This window comes from Thalassophryne amazonica, chromosome 7, assembly GCF_902500255.1.
Source record: "Thalassophryne amazonica chromosome 7, fThaAma1.1, whole genome shotgun sequence".
Classification (NCBI taxonomy): domain Eukaryota; kingdom Metazoa; phylum Chordata; class Actinopteri; order Batrachoidiformes; family Batrachoididae; genus Thalassophryne; species Thalassophryne amazonica.
The window spans coordinates 24,075,360-24,100,589 of record NC_047109.1 but is presented as its reverse complement, the minus strand read 5'-3'; the positions used below and the strand labels follow the sequence as shown (position 1 = coordinate 24,100,589).

The 25,230-nt window shown below is 44.8% G+C and overlaps 1 protein-coding gene across 5 annotated transcripts in view; it reads left to right on the top strand.

Moving 5' to 3' along the window:
* The window catches only part of LOC117513713 (glutamate receptor ionotropic, kainate 2), a 1,177,061-nt gene that overhangs the window by 425,713 nt on the left and 726,118 nt on the right, over positions 1 to 25,230 (top strand). The window lies entirely within an intron of this gene.

The following is a 25,230-nucleotide window of genomic DNA, read 5'->3' as shown; positions in this document are numbered from 1 at the left end:
AGATTTTTTTAATGAAAGACGTGCGGACGGGTCCGCACGTCGGGACGCAGCCGGCGCGGTGCGGCGGCACAGGAAAAACACATCCGTGTTGATAACCATTTGTAAAATCCAGGCGGCTTTTGATGGCTTTCAGTGGAGTGAATATATGAGAAATTGTTTAACAGCTGGAAATGTTCCAACTTGTCCTTAAGGCTTCCAACAGAGGTGTTTTCTTACAATTTCAATTTCTTACAGTATGCATCTGATCTGCCGTGTGACTACACACAACTAAATATATGTAGCCCAATTTCCAAATCAGTTACTCTGAACATATTTAGGAGCAGATGAAAAACATGTTCCCCCCATTACATTATGGGGCAATAGGGTATGGAAAAAGGTTCAAACTAATTTTGGAATCATAAAGATGTCGTGTAGCGAGCAGATTGCTTTGAGATGAAATAAATGATGGTGTGTTTAATGACAGATGATTTTTATTGTTGTGACTGGCCCATGTTCACACCGTGAGTTTTATTTATGGTAAGAGAAGAGAAGCATGCATGTTCTCCTCACTGAGTGCTTCCACGTGGGAACCTTTGACCTGCAGGCTGATGTTAATCTTCACACCATATGTACAGTACGACACCTTTAATCGAGCATAAATAAGCCGGGGGATGTGGCGAGGGTCACATTAACCTTGACCCCTGCAGTCTGTAGCTAAGTGACTCATTATGCATTACTCCCATCATGCAGCTCTGTGGATTTGCCATCTGTGGGAGTCGTTTTAACATCTTCACAGCTGATGATGATTGAATGCTGAGTGAAGAAACTCAGCACTCAAAGGGAAGTCAGGAAGGAAACGCTTGAGGAGCTTGTTCCCTCGCAAGGACATTCATCACTGGCGGCGTGGTCTGTTTTACACTCAGGAGACTCCCACACTGCCTGGTAGTAAATGCTTAGTGGAGATGAAATATTCACACGGAGTTAAAAATGGATCCTAGAACGGTCGCTGGGCATTAAACACCATCAATATTGATCACCACCGACACTTTCTGGCCTGCAGAATACTGTGGCCTTGTCTGCATATTTTGGGAAAGAATGACTGAGGAAACACCCGTGGGAGGAGAGGTATCATAGAGGTAAGGAGCGAGGGAGGCATTCAGACAGCTTTATGATGAGGTAGCACATCATTTGGACGAGTCTGTCCGCTTTAATCAGTGATAACTTCCACTGGCCAAGCAGTAGTTTCCAGTTAGACATTTTGACTCCACAGTGAGCGCATACAAATGAAGTGCATGTATGAAGCCAAGCAAACAACCTGAGCAATGCAAAGGTAACACTCAGCAGTCAATGGTCCTTTATTCTTCACAGCAGGCATCACGTTACCCTGGCAACAAGAAGGTGAACCAGTGCAAAGCTTTGGCTTTCACTGTTTCAGCGTCATGTTGACACTGAATAAATCACAGACAAGTAGTCTTATGAAAAAAAACAAACAAACAAGAAACACCCCACTGTTTTATGACCACTGTTTTTTTTGTCAAATGCACCAACACATTCGTGTACTTCTGCTTGGGAAATTTTCTTTTGTACATTATATTTTCAGGAGAAGGAATGCATCAGCATTTCCAAGGACAAATTTTAAACAACCTATCCAGGAATTTGATATTTGCAGTGTCAGAAGAAATGAGTGCAGTCAAGCATTCAATCAAACCTTTGATTCTGAGCTTTTTTCCCAGAGTGTTGTTATGGTTTCACAAACCAAGACTGCATTACAAGAAGTAAGGGTTTATCCCCATATAGTGAATGAGAGTCTACAAATCCCCTGGAAAGGACAGCAGATCAACGCAAGTTAGTTCTCCAAGCAAGGCCAATACCCATTTACAATTAGCTGGACTGGAACAATGGAGATGATGGTTCTCATCAGTGGTCGTTGACAGGTAGCCTGAATGGGAATACAATACCAGGTCTACATATTGGTGCAGAGCTGGGCGGTATTTTCCCCGGTGTCCCACATCCCTCATGAGTGTGTGCGTGATGCCCAAAGCATTTTAAAATTATATGTGTGGGAGGCTCATTAGTCCTGCAAAGGGCTCGAATGGACGGGCTTCACATGGCTGACGAGGAATGTAGGGTGGATATGCAAAGACCTCGGAAGACGGAGACGGACAGAAACAGGATTAATAATTTTGGAAACAGGAAAGGGACCAACAAACCTGGGAGCTGTTTCTGGGCATTCTATGTAATGGCCAGTCACATAGGGTGGTGCCAGGGAATGTTTCAGGTCGGCCGTGGCTTTGTAGGTTGTGGAGGAGTGAAGCAGAGCCCTTCGAGCCCGCTCCCAGGTTTGCCAGCACTGCAGGATGAGATCGAGAACTGTGGGAACAGAAGAACGTGAGACAGCAGAAGAGAACAATGAAGGTTGGTGAGCATAAACCACATGACACTGATAGAACCCTGTTGAAGAAGTAGGTAAGCTGTTATGACCTAGCTCTAACCATGACAACTGAGAGGTGGGTTGCTGTGATGCTAGGATCCGGAGACCCTTTTCGATTCCTAATTTAAATGTTCAGTTTGACCATTGGCCTGAGGGTGGTAGCCGGACGTGAGACTGGATGTGGCCCCAAGTAGACAGCAGAATTCCCTCCAAAAGTTGGACACAAATTGAGGACCCCGATCAGATACTGTATCCTGTGGAAAACTGTGCAGCTTGAAGACGTGACAACATAACCTCCCCCATTTCCTTGGCGGAGGAGAGCTTAGGCAGAGCAACAAAATGTATCATTTTAGACAGCCTATCTACAATGATCAAAATAACAGTATTGCCTTTTGAAGGCGGCAGATCAGTAACAAAATCAATCAAAATCTGTGACCATGGATGCAGGGGAACAGGTAAGGGATGAAGAAGACCTGCTGGAGCCTGATTAGTGGACTTGTGCATGGCACAGGTTTGACAAGCGTTAGGACATGCGTGTCCTTTGAGTGGTGTGCCACAAGACAGACACCACATCATATAGAACATAGCTCACATGGGTGACGTGACATTCATATCACCTGCTGCGTGTCCACATGATCTAACGGTCCATATCACATGGGACAGCCTGTCAATGTGCATGCTGTGTGCACACTCCGGTCCGTCACAAAAGCGATACATATTTTATGTATTTCTGCATGACAACAGCAAGCACACACAAGCACGTCATGGTGGACAGGGCTGACCACACCTCTTTTCCTCCCGACTGAATCGGATTATGGCAATATTTGTTCTGTCAAGAATGGTTCCTCCACATTCTTGCTGTGTGTGATGGGAGCTTAAGAGTGTTTTAAACATGTAAGATGGTGGAAAGACAGAGAGGAAGACAGAGAGAAAGGAATCTCCATATGGAGATTATCTCTCTCCACAGAGGTTCTGTCCACAGACCAGGAGACTGTCACAGCCCCCACTACACTGAGGTATCAGTGTGCAGGCGTGCATGCATGTGTATGGCTTTGATCATGGTGAAACCAGGGAGAGCTGACATTTGCCATTTGGTATCCTTATGTATTTTGCATCATGGATTAATGCTGTGAAAATGGAAAGTTAATAGGACATATTTTTTTTTAGATTTTTTTATTTTAACTAACCAGTAAACAATTGACATTGTGTTGCAATGCACCATGTGATTTGGGGGTTTTAAATATTGTTATTGAGGTTCATGTTTGTTTAACAGTGTTGTTAGTGTTATTGATTTATTGCGTTTTTGTAGTTCAATTGGTTTAGTCAATTTACATAAGTGTCATGTTGCTGTTACATGAGTAACTTAAGTGTCATGTTCCTGGTACCATATGGGAAAAGGGGAGTGCTTTTCATGTCTTTCACCAATCTTCATTTGTCAAGTTAAAAGCATTGGCTTACAGCAGAATGCAGAAAAGACAAAAAGTTTTGCGTGCATGCATGGAAATTTAATCAGGCACAAATTGGGCAGAGCTGCCATTTGCCATTTGGTAGTTTATGTATTTTGGGTCAAGGCTAAACAGAGCCAAAACTGATGCTTGATATGACTAATATTTTTAGAGTCTATATTATAATAACCACATGGACCCTGTGTGCGTGCGTGCTTGTATATGCCTTTGAACATGGTGAAACCGGGGAGAGCTGACATTTGCCATATGGTATGCTTATGTATTTTGGGACCAGGTTGAACACTATGAAAACGGAAAGTTGATAGGACAAATAGTTTTTGAGAAATTTGTGATTTTAGCGAACCAGTAAATAATGGAACTTGTGTTGCAATGTACCTTGAGAGTTTGGGGTTTTAAATGTTGTTATTATGGTTCATGTTAGTTTAAAATTGTTGTTAGTGTTATTGATTCATTGTGTTTTTGTAGTTCAATTGGTTTAGTCAGTTTAGTTAAGTGTTATGTGGCTGTTACCATGTATGACGTAAGTGTCCTGGTACCATAAGTGAGAAGTGAGAAGAGAACACCAGCTTACAGCAGAATGCAGAAAAAAACGTCTGCATGCAGTTTTGATCATGCACAAACAGGGGAGAGGTGGCATGCCATTTGGTATATTTATGTATTTTAGGTCAAGGATGGACAGCGCCAATACTGAATGTTGATAGGAGTAACACTGAACAACGGACATTGATATTTGTATACTGGACTTACATGCCAATCCAGTAGGGGGTGGCAAATCATCTTTATATTAAAAGCATGAGTGCATGAGTGTGTCAGTGCGTGCGTGATTTTATTTAGTAAAGTTCAATGTAAGTACATAATATAACTGTAAATACATTAAAAATATATGGATGACACAAGAAAGAGAAAAAACTTATTTCCACTGTGGTCCATTGAAAAAATCAAATGACAAAATAGAAGTAATAATAATAATAATAATAATAATAGCGTGCATATGATAACCAGAACCTAATCAATTTATAAATATATTAAGTAAATTAACATTAAAAATTACATAATTAACAGGAAATTAAAGGGATGAGTTCTTCTAAAAACTGATGAGGTCTAAGGTTCTGGAAACATTCTGGAATCACACATCATTCCAACTTGTTATAGAAACTTTGCACAATTTATTACAACCCTTGAAAAATGTTAAGCTACCTATTTAATAAAGACTGGGCAATGCGCTGGCAGTTTATTTACCACTTCTTTTTTTTTTTTGGTTTGTATTTTTGTATTTAAGGAGGTCTTGTCATCCTGTGAAGCTGTTCATTGCTTTTTAAAGCTGCTGTTGTGTTGTTTTTTGTGAATTGCTGTTTGGAATGTGCCACCAGAATTTCATTGCAGAAATGCAAATACAATAAACATCTGTTCTATTCTATTCTATCCTATGAGAGCGGAGGTGATGGTGTTGTGGTTAAGCATTGCACCCAGCCTGACTGCAAAATCACTAAGGGCCCTTGGCCAAGGTCCTTAATCACCAAGTTGCTTCCAGTGTGTAGTGAGCACCTTGCATAGCAGCACCCTGACATCGGTGTATGAGTGTGTGTGAAAAGCATTATATAAATGCAGTCCATTTACCATTTTATCTTTGTTGAATGGCAGTGATTCGCGTAGTGATAATGTTTGTGGTTGATCTCATCAGGAATAAGCTTACTTTTCCCATCCAGTGTAGTAACGCAATAACTCGTGAGATAAAGGTCATCACACCATTGCCATACCTGGCTATGGGAAAAAATGTATATTGCATTTGAATTTGATGTCAGTAGCCATAGCCTAAACTCACCTGTTTGAGGAGAACCTGGCTGCAATCTCCACTCTCGCTTTGGATTGTAGCACGTACCAGCGCTTCTCACACTCATCGCTTGTGCACAATTACCAGCATGGAGAGTAAACATAACAATAAGCTAATCAATATAATAATCAGCATGTCAATGAGGTACGTTCAAACATTTTGGAGCTTCATTTTGCTGAGTTTCATCATCATCACATTAAATCATTTTCACAATTACACATTTCTTAATACAGTTCAGGTTATATGATTGGTTGATTTTACTGTCTATTCATAAGTAGGAGCGTTTTTTTTGTTGTTGTTTGTTTTTTTCTTCTCTTCCCCTTTTTTGTGACAACCAATCACAGCTCTTAGAAAACTGCATCATACCTAGCAACGGGGTCAACCCCGCCTCCTCACAAAGATAAAAGTTTCTGTCCACTCTTTGCTCAGAGTTGCTCTCAGACACTTCCTAAATCACTCTTAGGCTGAGATTCCTTGCTGGGTTAAGTTGGGAACTCTCCTCACATATAGTAAAATAAACGTAAATACCTCTTAAAGATTATTAGCCACTACTGATTTTCTTGAAGGGTGATCTGTCTGTTCTTGTTGCTTTTGCATCCATGTCTCCATTCCATCGGCCCAAGCCTGCTGTTGAGTCTCAAATCTTTATTCTGTGCATCTGCAGCCACTTTTTGCTGGAACCAGATTTTTAACCAGAGTAGAATATGTGAGCAGTCCTTATAAATGGAGCAAAACCTGCAAGCTCCTTCAGATAATCAATGTGAGCCATGCTGTTGCATTCACACAACATATTTCACTGCCTGCAACATATATCCAGTGCACGCTCTCAATTTAACGCTCTGTTGAAGCTGTCACAACATGCTGCTGCTGCAGGGAGTGACAACATTTGATGCTATGTATTAACTCACTTGTGCATACTGTATTTATATCAATATAAATAAGGTGCACAGATTTTTTTTTCCCTGTCTGGCTTCTCATGAGTACCAGTAGATGTTACACTGATACACAATGCAGTTGTTTGGCAAACCAGTTATACTAATTAATTGAACCATGGGCATGAACACATTAAGGGGTCTGCAATCGGACATTTAATGTCAGTGACCTTGATGTTCAGTCATATGATCTACAGCTACAACCAAGTGGTCCTCACATATTTTCTGACAGAGTGAAAATAATTATCAGAAGAGTTGCCCAAGACACAAGGACCACTTTTGGAGAGCTTCAGAAAGACCTGGAATTACCAGGGACAATTGTTTCAAACAACACAATAAGTCACACCCTCAAAAGTGTGTTGAAAACCTTTTCCCTGTGTTATTCCATTTTATTACACATAACTTAACTACAACACCCTGCAACTACCGGCCAATTACCTGCCTCTCCACAACATAGAAGCTCCTATCAGGCATCATTGCAACAGAGTTGAGTAGGCACATGAGCACAACTCAGAAGAGCATTGGAAGCAATACCAGAGGGTCAAAGCACCAGCTACTGGTTGACCGAGCAGTACACCAGGACTCGAAGACTAGGCAGACCAACCTGAACCCAGCCTGGATTGACTACAAGAAGACCTTTGACTCAGTGCCTCACACATGGATACTGGAGTGCTTGGCATGATACAACACAAGAAGTGCACTGATAACCTTTATCGGGAACTCAAGGGGACTGTGGATGATAGAAGTCACTGGAGGCCAACTCCCAAGGCAATCTCACAAGTCATCATCAAGTGCTGAATATATCAAGGTGATGCACTGTCCCACTGCTGTTCTGCATAGGCCTCAACCCCCTCAGCCAATTTATCACAAAAACTGGCTACGGATATTGATTCAGGAGTGGAGTAACCATCAGCCACCTCCTGTAATTGGATGACATTGACTCACTGATCCACCTCACCGGGATCTATGGCCAGGATATTGGGATGTCATTAAGATTGGTTAAGTGTGGCTGAATGGTGGCAAAGAAAAGGAGGGTGACCTGGACTCAGTGGGTGGATTTGTCAGAAGGCAGGACAGCAGACATACAGGGCAGCTACAACTAATTGCAAATCCTAAAAGCCAAGGGGAACCATGATGAAGCTGTAAGAAGGTCAGCCACAGCAAAATACCTCCAGAAGGTAAAACAGGTGCCGAGAAGCCAGCTCAACGGTAGGAATATCCGAGCCATCAATACATATGCCCTACCAGTCATCAGATACCCGGCTAGGATAATAAATTGGACGAGGAGACAGATGCCACTGATGTCAAGACATGGAAACTGCTCACAATGGATGGAGGTTTCCACCCAAAGTCCAGAACCCTGATGGTCTATGACCAAAGCAAGGAGGAAAGGAAATGATTAATGAGTGTCAGAGGCACAATCTAGGATGAGACGAGGAGCATCCATGAATACATCAGAAAGATGGCCCCCTGAGATCAGCTGCTACAATGGCTGAAACAGCTGAAGACAGACAGTGAGAAGAAACAAGAGGAGAATATATCATGAAAGACCAAGCCCCTCCATGGGATGTACCACTGACAGATAGAGGAAGTAGCTGACATCAAGAAGTCCTATAAGTGGTGGGAAAAAGCTGAGGGAGATTTCACATATATATATATATATATATATATATAGATAGATAGATAGATAGATAGATAGATAGATAGATAGATAGATAGATAGATAGATAGATAGATAGATAGATAGATAGATAGATAGATAGATAGATAGATAGATAGATAGATAGATAGATAGATAGATAGATAGATAGATAGATAGATAGATAGATAGATAGATAGATAGATAGATAGATAGATAGATAGATAGATAGATAGATAGGGCAGCACTGTTGTGAAGGTGTCGTAAGACGGACCCACAACAGGGGGCGCAAATGAACGGACAATGGATAAGAAAAGGAGTAACAATTTAATGTTGTGAAGGCACACAACGGAATACAGACAGAAAAATAATGGATGCCAATTGTACACAAGAGGACTGTGGGCAGGCTCGAAGATAGGAGACCTCTGGTGATCGAAGAGCCGGGGCTCACACCGCTTCCACCACCAACGGCCTGAAGAACACCGGAGCCGCCAAGTCCTGAGTCCCCAGGTGGTCTCTGTCCTCCGTTGTCGGCCCTGGTACTGCTGGCAGACAAGAAACAGATGACGGTGAGTGTGAGTCCTCACGCCCAGCAACCTTTACACACAATTCCTCCGGGAGGGAAAACCTCCACCTCCAGATACGTTATCACTCGTGCAGCTCCTGTTTGTCTCTCTTCTGGATGGAGTGAGAGACGAAGACCGTCGTCCTCTCACTATCCGCCAATCCAATCTCCAACAGACTTCACAGGTGTACGGCTGCACACAGATCACAATTTGAAAAAACACTCAGAAAATACAGCAGAGAAGATTACCTCTAGTGGTAGATGATTTCTCGGCGAGGAGGTGGAGTTGTAATCCGCTTCTTATGAGGTGGTTGATGAGTGACAGCTGGTGTGGTTGACAAGTGACAGCTGTCACTTCCAATGGCTCCGGCGCCCTCTCATGCTTGAAGCCCGCACTCCAAGCAGGGCGCCGACTGGTGGTGGTGGGCCAGCAGTACCTCCTCTTCAGCGGCCCACACAACAGGACCCCCCCCTCAACGGGCGCCTCCTGGCGCCCGACCAGGCTTGTCCGGGTGTCGGCGGTAGAAATCGGCCAGGAGGGCCGGGTCCAGGATGAAGCTCCTCTTCACCCAGGAGCGTTCTTCGGGTCCGTACCCCTCCCAGTCCACCACGTACTGAAAACCCCGGCCCATCCGACGGACATCCAGGAGCCGACGAACAGTCCATGCCGGCTCCCCGTCGATGATTCGGGCAGGAGGTGGCTCAGGTCCAGGGGTGCAGAGTGGTGAGGCGTGGTATGGCTTGAGTCTAGAGACATGAAAAACCGGGTGGATCCGCAGTGAAGCCGGGAGTGTCAGCTTCACTGCGGCCGGACTGAGGATCTTGGCGATGGGGAATGGTCCAATGAAACGGTCCTTCAGTTTTTGGGATGCCACCTGGAGCGGGATGTCCTTAGTGGATAACCACACCTCCTGCCCCGGTTGGTATGCAGGGGCCGGGGATCGCCGGCGATCTGCATGGGCCTTAGCCCTCGTCCGGGCCCGCAACAGGGCAGAACGGGCGGTCCGCCACACCCAGCGGCACCTCCGCAGGTGGGCCTGGACCGAGGGTACCCCGACCTCTCCCTCCACAAGTGGGAACAATGGGGGCTGGTAGCCCAGACATGCTTCAAAAGGGGAGAGGCCGGTGGCAGATGACACTTGGCTGTTGTGAGCGTACTCGATCCAGGCCAGATGGTTACTCCAGGCCGCCGGATGCGCGGAGGTTACACAGCAAAGGGCCTGTTCTAAGTCCTGGTTCGCCCGCTCTGCCTGGCCATTCGTCTGTGGGTGATACCCGGACGAGAGACGTACGGTGGCCCCCAGTTCCTTACAAAAACTCCTCCAGACCTGCGAGGAGAACTGGGGACCACGATCCGAGACGATGTCCGACGGTATCCCATGCAGACGCACGACGTGGTGGACCAGGAGGTCTGCTGTCTCCTGGGCCGTTGGGAGCTTCGGGAGGGCCACGAAGTGGGCCGCCTTGGAGAACCGGTCCACTATCGTCAGTATGGCGGTGTTGTCCTGGGACGGTGGGAGGCCCGTGACGAAGTCCAGGCCGATGTGGGACCAGGGGTGATGAGGCACAGGCAGGGGTTGGAGGAGACCCCTGGTCTTGTGATGGTCCGCCTTGCCCCTGGCACAGGTGGTACAGGCCTGGACGTAGTCCCGGACGTCGGCTTCCAGTGACGCCCACCAGAAGCGCTGCTGGACTACTGCCACGGTCCTACGCACTCCGGGATGACAGGAGAACTTGGATCCGTGGCAGAAGTCCAAGACGGCAGCCCTAGCCTCTGGTGGGACGTAAAGTTTGTTCTTCGGACCATCTCCCGGGTCCGGGTTCCTTGCCAGGGCCTCCCGGACGGTCTCCTCCACGTCCCAGGTGAGGGTGGCCACGACAGTGGACTCAGGAAGGATGGTTTCGATGGGGTCCGACAACTCAGCCTTGGCCTCCTCTTCGTGCACCCGGGACAGTGCATCGGACCGTTGATTCCTAGTCCCGGGGCGGTAGGTGATCCGGAAGTCAAAGCGTCCGAAGAACAGGGACCAGCGGGCTTGCCTGGGGTTCAGCCGCTTGGCGGTCCGGATGTACTCCAGGTTCCGGTGGTCCGTGAAAACCGTGAAAGGCACCGTAGCTCCCTCCAACAGGTGTCTCCACTCTTCCAGAGCCTCCTTCACCGCAAGGAGTTCCCGATTGCCCACGTCATAATTCCGCTCAGCGGGGGTCAACCTGCGGGAAAAGTAGGCACATGGATGGAGAACCTTGTTGGACTCCCCACTCTGGGACAGCACGGCTCCTATCCCTGAGTCTGAGGCGTCCACCTCCACTACAAACTGGCGAGTAGGATCAGGCTGCACCAGAACTGGCGCAGACGAAAACCGGCGTTTCAACTCCCTAAACGCGGCCTCGCACCGGTCCGACCAGGTGAAGGGGACTTTAGTGGAGGTCAGGGCAGTCAGGGGGCTAACAACCTGACTGTAACCCTTAATGAACCTCCTGTAGAAGTTTGCAAAGCCGAGGAACTGTTGCAGCTTCCTACGGCTTTTTGGTTGGGGCCAATCCCTCACCGCCGCAACCTTGGCCGGATCCGGGGCGATGGAGTTGGAGGAGATTATGAACCCCAAGAAGGACAAAGAGGTGTGGTGAAACTCACACTTCTCGCCCTTCACAAACAACCAGTTTTCTAACAACCGCTGTAGGACCTGACGTACATGCTGGACATGAGTCTCAGGGTCCGGAGAAAAGATGAGTATATCATCTAGATATACGAAGACAAACTGGTGCAGGAAGTCCCGCAAGACGTCGTTAACCAATGCTTGGAACGTCGCGGGCGCATTGGTGAGACCACACGGCATGACCAGGTACTCAAAATGACCTAACGGGGTGTTAAATGCCGTCTTCCATTCGTCTCCCTTCCGGATCCGAACCAGGTGGTACGCATTCCTAAGATCAAGTTTGGTGAATATTTGAGCTCCACGCAGGGGCGTGAACACCGAATCCAAGAGGGGCAATGGGTATCGATTGCGAACCGTGATCTCGTTCAGCCCCCTGTAATCGATGCATGGACGGAGTCCGCCGTCTTTCTTACCCACAAAAAAGAAGCCCGCACCCATCGGGGAGGTGGAGTTCCGGATCAATCCGGCGGCTAAGGAGTCCCGGATGTAGGTCTCCATTGATTCGCGTTCCGGACGTGAGAGGTTGTACAGTCTACTGGACGGGTACTCAACGTCCGGAATCAAATCAATGGCACAATCGTACGGTCGGTGCGGGGGAAGAGTGAGTGCCAGGTCTTTGCTGAAAACATCAGCCAGATCATGGTACTCCTCGGGCACCGCCGTCAGATTGGGAGGGACTTTAACCTCCTCCTTAGCCGTGATCCCGGGTGGAACCGAGGATCCTAAACACTCCCGGTGGCAGGCTTCGCTCCACTGCGCCACTACCCCAGACAGCCAATCGATCCGGGGATTGTGTTTCACCATCCAAGGAAAACCCAAAATCACTCGGGAGGTAGAAGGTGTCACGTAAAACACGATCTCCTCCCTGTGATTCCCAGACACAACCAGAGTCACGGGCTGTGTCCGGTGTGTGATTAACGGGAGTAGAGTGCCATCTAGTGCCCGTACCTTCAAAGGCGAAGGCAGAGCCACTAGAGGGAGCCCTACTTCCTTTGCCCATCTGCTATCCAACAGATTCCCTTCTGACCCTGTGTCTACCAGTGCTGGGGCGTGAAGGGTTAAATCCCCACTCAGGATTATCACTGGGATTCGTGCTGATCTGCGGGGTCTCCCCGTGTACATGTTATGGCCCACCCTTAGCCCAGTTTCTAAGGACGGGCGTTGGTGTTTGACCGTTTGGAGCAGTCTTTTAACATGTGCTCACATGAGCCACAGTAAAAACACTCCCCGCGGGCCAGCCTCCTTTGTCTGACATCAGATCTCACTTTGGCCCTGCTCTTGTCCATAGCTTCGTCAGCAGGGGGAGCTGTTGCCACACGGAGCCCTCTGGCAATGGAACGTGGGGACGACGTCACCCCTTCGGACCCGGAAGAGAGAGGGACGGCTTGTGCCCGGCCACGCCCCCCGGCCTGCTCCCGACGGTGTTCATTTAAGCGGTTGTCTAAGCGTATAACCAGATTGACAAGCCCGTCGAAATCCTGCGGTTCGTCCTTAGCCAGTAAATGCTCCTTCAGTACTGGAGACAGTCCGCTTATGAAGGCAGCGCGGAGCGCAACGTCATTCCAGCCAGACCTCGCAGCCGCGATGCGGAAGTCGACAGCGTAATCAGCTGTGCTCCGACGCCCCTGTCTCATTGACAGCAGCACGGTTGAGGCGGTCTTGCCTCTGTTGGGATGATCAAACACTTGTTTGAATTCCCGTATAAACCCAGCGTATGATGTCAGAAGCCATGAATCCTGTTCCCAGAGCGCTGTAGCCCAAGCGCGTGCCTCACCTCGAAGCAGATTAATTACATAAGCCACCCGGGTGGCGTCTGATGCGTACATAACCGGACGCTGTGCAAAAACGAGCGAACACTGCATTAGGAAGTCTGCGCATGTTTCGACACAGCCTCCGTACGGTTCGGGAGGGCTTATGTAAGCTTCAGGGGACGGTGGGGGGGTTTGTTGAACGGCCAGTGGAACGTCTGTATTAGGCCCCGGGCCAGCAGGAGGAGACACTGCAGCGACGCTCGACTCGCGTGCTTCCACTCTGGCGGTGAGAGCCTCCATCCTCCGATTGAGGATTGCATTTTGCTCGGTTACCAGATGTAACTGAGCAGTGAAAGCGGTAAGGATTTGCTGCAGATCACTTACCACACCTCCTGCTGACGCCTGCGCTCCTTGTTCTCCCATTGGCTGTTCAAGCTGTGGTTGACGCCCCTCGGGATCCATGACGAATGGCCGAGAAATCCTGTTGTGAAGGTGTCGTAACACGGACCCACAACAGGGGGCGCAAATGAACGGACAATGGATAAGAAAAGGAGTAACAATTACAGACAGAATACAGACAGAAAAATAATGGATGCCAATTGTACACAAGAGGACTGTGGGCAGGCTCGAAGATAGGAGACCTCTGGTGATCGAAGAGCCGGGGCCCACACCGCTTCCACCACCAACGGCCTGAAGAACACCGGAGCCGCCAAGTCCTGAGTCCCCAGGTGGTCTCTGTCCTCCGTTGTCGGCCCTGGTACTGCTGGCAGACAAGAAACACATGACGGTGAGTGTGAGTCCTCACGCCCAGCAACCTTTACACACAATTCCTCCGGGAGGGAAAACCTCCACCTCCAGATACGTTATCACTCGTGCAGCTCCTGTTTGTCTCTCTTCTGGATGGAGTGAGAGACGAAGACCGTCGTCCTCTCACTATCCGCCAATCCAATCTCCAACAGACTTCACAGGTGTACGGCTGCACACAGATCACAATTTGAAAAAACACTCAGAAAATACAGCAGAGAAGATTACCTCTAGTGGTAGATGATTTCTTGGCGAGGAGGTGGAGTTGTAATCCGCTTCTTATGAGGTGGTTGATGAGTGACAGCTGGTGTGGTTGACAAGTGACAGCTGTCACTTCCAATGGCTCCGGCGCCCTCTCATGCTTGAAGCCCGCACTCCAAGCAGGGCGCCGACTGGTGGTGGTGGGCCAGCAGTACCTCCTCTTCAGCGGCCCACACAACAAGCACGGTGGGTTAGTGGTTAGCACTGTTGCCTCGCAGTGAGAAGGTGATGGGTTCAATTCGCAGCTCTGGCCTTTCTGTGTGGAGTTTGCAAGCTCTCACCATGTTTGCGTAGGTTTCCTCTGGGTGCTCCGGTTTCCTCCCACATCCAAAGACATGCGGATTGGGTGGATTGGAATCTTTAAATTGTCCACAGGTGTGGGAGTGGGTGTGAATTGTTTGTTTGTCTGTTTGTGGCCCTGCAACAGACGAGCGTCCTGTCCTGGGTCTGTCCCGCCTCACGCTGTATGACTGCTGGGATGGGCTCCAGCCCCCCGTGACCCTTGACTGGACTAAGCAGTTGAAGATGAGTTTGTGTGTGTGTATATATATATATATATATATATATATATATATATATATATATATATATATATACTAGCTGGAGTACCCGGCGTTGCCCAGGTTAACCTGTTTAAGATATAATCTACAAAATAGTCCAAAGTTTATATTTTGTCATAATTGTAGATATCTTATAAGTATATATGTAGTCCGAATAAGCAAAGGTTTGAACTAAAAACACAAAATAGGTGGAATCCCCAAACCAAGAGAGAAAACTAAATTTTGCTGCATGCAAAAAACAGCAATGAAGTTCTTCAGACTTTATATTGCAGATCAAGTATGCTCATAATCATTAATCAGAATTGATGTTATGACCTTTATAATTGTTGATACATTGCAAATCTAGTTTATAAGAATGCTACAAAAATACAATAGCTTTTAAGCAAATGTTAATTTTAGATTTGAGATGTTGAATATATATTTAAATGTAGCTTTTACTGACCAATAGTTCTTTAGAGCCTCTTGGTAGACAATGTTCCTTGTCCTTCTGTCAGAAAAGTGGATATACAGCTGATTGGGGTTACCAACTCTGGAGCATCTGACTAACTAACTGTGGAAGATCGCAGGTTCTGCCATATTCAGGCCAGCCACATTATCAGCAAAAGTAGTGGTTTCTTTTTGCACACTTTGAGGCATTCCATCTTTAAATGGTGTAAATGTTGCCTTGCATATTTCTTAAAGTTATGCATTCATTGGTATATTTAGAGAACAAACAATCTTTTCTACAGTAAAAAAGAGGTTTGACCACTAAAAACAGTTTGAGCCATGAAACATCAACATACCAAAACTATTAGATCAACCGCAAAGCTAGTGCACTATTATAATAGGACAGCAGGTTGTGAAGAGTTGATAAATAACAAAATTTAATTTATGATTTTTACATCATAATGAGCAGCCTATATACAACGCGACATTGGAGAACACAGGCTCTATGCCCGCTTACTGGCTGATTGAAAGGGTGCTGCCCCATCAGCAGTTAGAACTACATCACTTTTTCAAATGATCTGCAGAGTGCCATTGTGATACAGAAAACATGCATTTGCCTGATACATTATGATCAATGTGAGGCAAGTGATACACTTCATGTACACTCTACACCTTTATTTTTAGAAAATGTGCAAATGTTTAGAAATACATGTACAAATTGCAAGAAAAGACAAAGCTTGATATTTTATCCAGTAAACTTTTAAAGTTTAATTTACAGTCGTGGTTGAAAGCTCTCTGCTAAGAGTGAAAACCTTCATTCCAAGAAGGAATAGGTGTTGTGAAGGTGTCGTGACACGGACCCACAACAGGGGGCGTTAATGAACGGACAATGGATAAGCCAAAAAAGTAACAATTTAATGTTGTGAATCGCACAACGACGTACAGACAATAACAATATGGTGGAACGTCAATTATACACAAGGTGACGTGTGGGCAGGCTCGAAGATAGAAGACACCTGGCGAGAGAAGAGCCGGATCCTACACAGCTTCCACCACCAACGGATCTGAAGAACACCGGAGCCGCCAAGCCCTGCGCCCCAGGTGGCCACTGTCTTCAGCAGTCAGATCCGGTACTGCTGGCAGAGAACAGAAACAGTATTGATGAGTGTGAGTTCGCACACTCAGTAATCCCACAGTCAGTGTTCAGTGAGGAGGGAGCACCTCCACCTCCAATCACACACTTGTGCAGCTCCTGTTTAACCACTTATCTGGTTTGGGGTGTGAGGCGAAGCCGTCGCAGTCCACACCAAACGCCAATTCAACAGACAAGGACACGTCACAGGAAAACGGCTGCAAATGAGATCAGACTATTAGTCACAGTTAAGCTTAGCAGAGAAATTATCTGAATGGCAGCTGATTTCTCGGCTGGGAGGTGGAGTTGCAGTCCGGCCTTTATGGTGGTGGTGATGTGGATGAGTGACAGCTGGTGCTGATGACGACTGACAGCTGTCACTCCCGGTTGCTATGACGCCCTCTCATGCTTGAAGCCCGCACTTCAAGCAGGGTGCCATCTGGTGGTGGTGGGCCAGCAGTACCTCCTCTTCAGCGGCCCACACAACAATAGGCTGTATTCTGATAAGTATTATATCATAGTGATTGTGTATAAGTTTGATCAAAATTCATGTGGATTGACCCAGCCACCCGCACCCCTTCTCAGCCACCAATGCCTGGCATGGGGAGAACTATCAAAATTCATGTGGATTGACCCCCCCCAGCCACCCCCACCCCTTCTCAGCCACCAATGCCTGGCGTGGGGAGAACTATCAAAATTCATGTGGATTGACCCCCCCGCAGTATTGGCCATTAGGTACAGAAAAATCTCAATTTGAGGGTGCATATTACCATAATGATTAAACCAGATTTAAGGACTATTTTTAAGTAGGATGGCATATCTACTCATTCACACATGGTGTCAAATATCATGGATGTAATATTGGTAGAGGGGAGTATGGGGATAACAAAGCACATGGAAGAAAGTTACTTTGTCTTGAATTGTGTATTTATATTCTTACAATCAAAATGTTCAGTATATGATTAGTCAGTAAATGACAGAATACTCACATTTGTTTTTGCTATAAACAGGTCTGAAAACACTAAAGTTTGTAGAGTTGTTCAAATCTTTTCAAGGAGAGTCAAACAGGTTTGTAGCACCCACGTGAAGCATGTGCAGAGAAAGGATGCATTCATATCAAGGGGGATATTTGAATCTGCTTGGTTATACAACCAAGCTGGCATGCACACCCATGCTATGTGTGCTAGCCAGCAGCCAGCAGCAGATAGCCCAGGAGTCTGGGCTCTGTTTATAGCAGTAGGCAGGCTACTGAGCTCCTGCATATATGCATAGGGTCAGCGGCCAGCTATTAAAGCTGAGAGATTTGTGCTGGAGTACAACTGCCACTGAGGTACATATGGTTCAACTGTATGTATCAGATTATTGTTAATATTGTTGTCTTAATATTAATTTTTTTGTTTGAAAATAGTACCAGGTTGTAGCCCATGTCATGGTGGTTCAGAATATGTAACTTTGGGGAGTTCACCTTTTGTAGTTTTAAAGCCTATTCCGGACAGACAGAAAGACAAAAGTAGCCATTTATGTATATAGACACACACACACACACACACACACACACACACACACACACACACACACACACACACACACACACACACACACACACACACACACACACACACACACACACACACACACACACACACATTGTATATATATATACAACCCCAATTCCAATGAAGCTGGGACATTGTGTAAAATGTAAATAAAAACATAATACAATGATTTGCAAATCCTCTTCAACCTATATTTAATTGAATACACCACAAAGACAAGATATGTAATGTTCCAACTGATAGACTTTATTATTTTTGTGCAAATATTTGCTCCTTTTGAAATGGATGCATGCAATACGTTTCAAAAAAAGTTGTAACAGGGCAACAAAAGACTGGGAAAGTTGATGAATGCTCAAAGAACACCTAATTGGAAACAGGTGAGTGTCATGATTGGGTAAAAGGAGCATCCCCAAAAGTCTCAGCCGTTCACAAGCAAAGATGGGACGAGGATCACCACTTTGTGAATAACTGCGTGAAAAAATAGTCCCACAGTTTAAGAACAATGTTTCTCAATGTTCAATTGCAAGGGATTTAGGGATTCCATCATCTACAGTCCATAATATAATAAGAAGATTCAGAGAATCTGGAGAACTTTCTACAGGTAAGCAGCAAGGCCGAAAACCAAAACTGAATGCCCGTGACCTTCGATCCCTCAGGCGGCACTGCATTAAAAACTGACATCATTGTGTAAAGGATCGTACCGTGTGGGTTCAGGAACACTTCAGACCGTGCACAACTCTACCGTGCAACGTGAAAGCCATAGATCAACAACATCCAGAAACACTGCTTCCTTCTCTGGGGCCGAGTTCATTTGAAATGGACAGACGCAAAGTGGAAAAATGTGCTGTGGTCTGATGAGTCCACACTTCAGATTGTTTTTGGAAATCATGGGCATCGTGTCCTCCAGACAAAAGAGGAAAAAGACCATCCAGATTCTTTCCAGTGCAGAGTTCTAAAGCCAGCATCTGTGATGGTATGAGGGTGTGTTAGTGCCCATGGCATGGACAACTAACACATCTGTGATGGTACCATCAATGCTGAAAGGTACATCCAGGTTTTGGAGCAACACATGCTGCCATCCAAGCAATGTCTTAGTTAGGGACATCCCTGCTTATTTCAGCAAGACAATGCCAAGCCACATTCTGCACATGTTACAACAGCGTGGCTTCACAGTAAAAGAGTGCTAGACTGGCCTGCCTGCAGTCCAGACCTGTTGCCCATTGAAAATGTGTGGCACATTAGGAAACGCAAAATACGACAATGGAGACCCTGAACTGTTGAACAACTGAAGCCATACATAAAGTAAGAATGAGAAAGAATTCCACCTACAAAGCTTCAACAACTAGAAGCACTTGGGGAGCGCAAACCTCTGCCAAGACCATAGGGTCACTGACATCACATGGAATTCGTCACATAAAATGTCTGTTGGACTTTTGTCCAAGAGACATTTTTTGGACAGTTCACTCGCCTGGCATAAATGTTTTATTATTGCTGTTAACAGCTCTCCCTGCTTCCCACAATCAAGTTTTATGTCTCTTTTTTCAGGACAACCTGTACTTTCAAAATATATATGCTATAGTTGTGTTTTATAAGAGTAATAAAGGTTTACAATCAGAAATAAGAAAGGAAAAAGTAAAGTGGAAAATAATTTTCCACACACATTTTTTTCAAAACACACAGAAAACTATAATAAACTAGTAACACATAACTCCTAAAAATAATCTTTGGTGTGTCACGGGAGGTGAATCTGCCCTGTGATTGGATTTTGGAAAACCATATGACAGTGAACCAATTCTAATTGGACACTCACATTGCTCACATCATCACACAGCTTCTGTGAGGAGTACAAAGATGGTGGACGGTGGCTTGAAAGTCCGCAGTTAACTTTTCAGCAGAAAAAGTAAGTTTCTATCTCATATCATTTAAAAGTTATTTATAGTTATTTATTTAGTAAGGCTTGGTCTCAGCCGTCGTATATGACAGAGTCGGCCCCAGAGTGTTAAACTCTTAGATCTTCAGCAAATGTATTTATAAAGAGAAACTGCATGAACTACACAAGTTTTTTTTTTCTAATAACAAGTTTATTCAGTGAGGAGAAACAAATGCTAAATTATTGCTGTGTCGTAACTTAATTTTTGTTCAGCCTTTGTGACCCGTCATCATGAAGTTAGATGCAAAAATGTTGAAATTGGCCCTATCCTGCAATGATAACGAATCCTTAAAAAAATTACTGGATCCGGATTGTGTTCCGGATCATGACCAAAATTTAATGACTTCTAACTTTGGCCAAGATACACCCCTGGTAAAAATTTCATTGAAATCTGTTGAGGATTTTCTGAGTAATCCTTCCAACCCAACCAACAAACAAACGGACATGACCGAAAACATAACCTCCTTGGCAGAGGTAATTAGTGTCCTCAGTTCCCAAATGCTTATTGAGTGTTGTTAGAAGGAAAGGTGATGTAACACAGTGGTAAACATACCACTGTCCCAGCTTTTTTGAAATGTGTTGCAGGCATCTATTTCAAAATGAGCAAATATTTGCACAAAAACATTAAATTTTATCAGTTTGAACATTAAATATCTTGTCTTTGTGGTGTATTCAATTGAATATAGGTTGAAGATTATGTGCAAATCGTATTCTGTTTTATTTACATTTTACACAATGTCCCATCTTTGTTGGAACTGGGGTTGTATATTCACACTCACACACACACACACACACACATTTTTTTTGTTGTTGTTTTGTGTATGTATCCATGTACAGTATATATGTAAGTGTATATATAGTACTGTGGAAATGTTTTTGGCGACTTTAATGCATAATAAATGCATGAAAAATATTCATATATATTTGAAATGTGTCTTGAATTTCAAGTTTAATGAGAAGCAATATGAAAAAGGGGTTCTATTTATGTGTGATTTTGATAGATCTCACCAGAGTCTAAGTCGCAGGAACTCCAAAACTATTTTAAGAAAAACATGAATTATAGTATGAGTAATTGAGTTTTACAGTCATTTAATATTATACAAATAATGAATGTTTATGAGTTCAATGTACGAATATTTAATTTGGTGAAACCTGGAAGATACCATTCAACGAAGTGAAGCTGAGTTGAATGGTATGCTCCAGCTTTCACCAAATTAAATATTTGTTCCATTGAAAGAATGTACGTAAAAACATTCATTTGTTTTATATAATGGCTAAAATAGATCCTTGTCATTTGAAATTTTATTCATTCATAAACAACAAACAGGGAAATACATTTTGGTGTTCCACTGCTGCTAAAGTCCAAATTGTGACGTGTAGTCTAGTCAGGGCCAGCCCAAGCCTTTATGGGGCCTTAAGCAGAATTTCATTTGGGGGCCCCCCTACGATCACCTCAGCACCAGATGCCTCATTATTCCATAGGCTACACTGTTATGTGTGTAACGTACCCACAATCATTAGCATTATTTGTAATTATCTTACATCATTGAGGTGTCATTCTTGTTTTAAAGTTAAAGGGGCAGCAAACTCATAAATATGTTTTAATTAACTTCTACATACAGAGTGATGTATAAGTATGGCTCATTAACTATTTGAAAGTAACATCAGCAGGCAGGAGACTGCATTTATAGTAAACACGTTAAATAGTTCTTATATATATTTCTTATAATATTTCTTTCAGATGTGCAATGGTGTGCAAAATGTTCAATATCCAAATACAAAATAGAATCAAATGACATTCACATTATCTTACAGAAAAATAAAGTTGTAATCAAAATTAAATACTTAAATAATAAATACAATACTTAAATAATCTCCAAAATGAACACAGAAATCCACAACATAACAGCAATGTTTGTGCATAGCAATGCACAAACACTGACTGGGGGCTATTGCTTTAACTTTGGCCTGCAAACCATTGAGAACTGAGCTACTTTCCCCCACCTTTTGCACCAAATTAATCTGAGGAGTTGATCTGCCCTGCTGTTTAAGTTTTTCTTCATAAGGAAGACTATCAAATGGCTTCGCCAAAATCCGGTCCACAACATTCAAATTGTCTGCCATTATGTGCAGCTTGCTACCTAGCTAGCTCGCTAGCTGGGACTGGCGCAAGGCTACTATGAAGTTTGTCAACCTGTGAGTGTTTTGTGATGGTGGAGGAGCGTCCGATGGGCGGGACAAAGCCCAACATTTATCCAATGACTCGTCTCGTTTCACTGCATGCTTTGTGTCGCTATTGAAGTCTGTGGACTGTTTAAAGCACTGTGAAGCTGCGGGTTTGAGTGAGAGGAAAGCCGCGTCGTTGCCAGTGATAAGAAGCTGATTCTGAACAAAAGTTGAGCGCGTTGTAGCGCATATTTAGTCAATGACATGTACACACAACAGTATATATTTGATCACTTATTTTTTGACATTTTAGGGGAAGCTGATCTTCCCTTGCAGTCTTAGAGCAATCGCCTCTGACTTTAAGACACCTAAAGCATTTTACACTAAACGAACGAGCATTTCGCAAATAATGACAACAAAAATTGTAATATTGGACATGCAAACCTACCTTTGTCTTGTTGTTTTTTCTCGTCTTCCAACTTCTTCTTTTTTCTTTTCTCCGTTCCAGAGGGATAATTTCTTTTCTGAGACATGACTTGCACTCACTTCGTTCCTCACGATTAGTCATCGACCACCTGACCCAAGTGGTGCATCTAAATTTGCGGTGGCAGCAGCCAACAGGAGGCATCAATTAAACTAGTATTGGCATTTTGTCAAAATGAATTTATTTTTTTCGGGTGTAAAACAATTTTGTTTAAATTATTCAATATTATTTTAATTTCATGTATATATTTACTTTTTTATCACAATGTCTCGGTGCTCTCGGCGCCCCCTGGTGGCGTGGAGGCCCTAAGCGACCGCGTAGTTGGCGTATGCCTTGAGCCTGCTGTGAGTCTAGTGATGCTGTGCACTGACTTCAGACTTCCACAAAAAAAAAGACTTGTTCCTCAGTCCAGCTGAAAATCATGTCAGCTTTTCGTCTCAACAGCTCTTCATGCATCCAGATGGCTTACAGCAGAGTGGATTTTGTGTGTGTGTGTGTGTGTGTTACAAGAATTAGCAAGCATCAGTTAGCGCAATCAAATCATGTCTTGGTAGAGTCATTGTCCCCCACACATGTGCATGCACGTAACCGGGTCAGCGTGTACTACCAAAAAAAGACTGTGTACATCCTCAGTGCAGCGAAAAAAAAAAAAAAAATCACGTCAGAAATTAGTCCAGATTTTCATTCTTTCTTCCTGCTTACAGCCTCCACACAACACAGTGGATTTGTTTTGTGTGCATGCGCACGATTTGTGTGTGTGTGTGTGTGTGTGTGTGTGTGTGTGTGTGCACGTGTGCACACACACAGTACCAAACGTATGGAACCAAATTTGCACTCTAAATGGAACCAAACTGCACTCTAAATGTAATGCAACACAAATGGGATGAATTAATCCTTGTCAGGTGACATACAAAGCACCAATCAAATGACATGGATCCACTCAGCCATTATATAATGCATGATATTGCATGTATATATACAAAATAAAGTAAGTCTCTTCAGCTGCTCCCTTGTTTTCAGTCGGAGTCACCACAGCAGATCTGAGGAAGTCCTGCATACTGAATGGCCACAGGTTTTATGACGGATGCCCTTCCTCTCGCAGTTTCACAATATATGGTGAAATGTGACATGGTTGAGGTTTTAACCAGGAGCCTTCCACACTAAAACCAAGCATACTAGCCACTTGGTCATCACCCCTGCCTATATACAAATACAAAATGGAAATATATTAAAAAATGCAAGTTAAATTATATGTAAGGACCCCCACCACCACCACCACCCCCCCCAATCCCATTATATCTTTCCAACTTTTTTTTTTATTATTATTTTGGGTTGTAAAACTCTCTGGTCTCCAACATGATTGGACTGTTTTTCATTTTTGACTCATACCTGGCTATAGCTGCCACTATGGGATGGCATTCAAACATTTTTGCATTGGTTATAGACCGGGTATAACTGGCATATACGAGGGCTGTCAATAAAGTAACGGTCCTTTTTATTTTTTTCAAAAACTATATGGATTTCATTCATATGTTTTTACGTCAGACATGCTTGAACCCTTGTGCGCATGCGTGAGTTTTTCCACGCCTGTCGGTGACGTCATTCGCCTGTGAGCACTCCTTGTGGGAGGAGTCGTCCAGCCCCTCGTCGGAATTCCTTTGTCTGAGAAGTTGCTGAGAGACTGGCGCGTTGTTTGATCAAAATTTTTTCTAAACCTGTGAGACACATCGAAGTGGACACGGTTCGAAAAATTAAGCTGGTTTTCAGTGAAAATTTTAACGGCTGATGAGAGATTTTGAGGTGATGCTGTCGCTTTAAGGACTTTTCACGGTGCGAGACGTCGCGCAGCGCTCTCAGGCGGCGTCATCAGCCTGTTCAAGCTGAAAACCTCCACATTTCAGGCTCTATTGATCCAGGACGTCGTGAGAGAACAGAGAAGTTTCAGAAGAAGTCAGTTTCAGCATTTTATCCGGATATTCCACTGTTAAAGGAGATTTTTTTAATGAAAGACGTGCGGACGGGTCCGCGCGTCGGGACGCAGCCGCCGCGACGCTCCGCCACAGGAAAAACACCTCTGTTGAAAGCCTTAAGGACAAGTTGGAACATGTCCTGCCTGTTAAACAATTTCTCATATACTCACTCCACTGAAAGCCATCAAAAGCCGCCTGGATTTTACAAATGGTTATCAACACGGAGGTGTTTTTCCTGTGCCGCCGCACCGCGTCGGCTGCGTCCCGACGCGCGGATCCGTCCGCACGTCTTTCATTAAAAAAATCTCCTTTAACAGTGGAATATCCGGATAAAATGCTGAAACCGACTTCTTCTGAAACTTCTCTGTTCTCTCACGACGTCCTGGATCAATAGAGCCTGAAATGTGGAGGTTTTCAGCTTGAACAGGCTGATGACGCCGCCTGAGAGCGCTGCGCGACGTCTCGCACCGTGAAAAGTCCTTAAAGCGACAGCATCACCTCAAAATCTCTCATCAGCCGTTAAAATTTTCACTGAAAACCAGCTTAATTTTTCGAACCGTGTCCACTTCGATGTGTCTCACAGGTTTAGAAAAAATTTTGATCAAACAACGCGCCAGTCTCTCAGCAACTTCTCAGACAAAGGAATTCCGACGAGGGGCTGGACGACTCCTCCCACAAGGAGTGCTCACA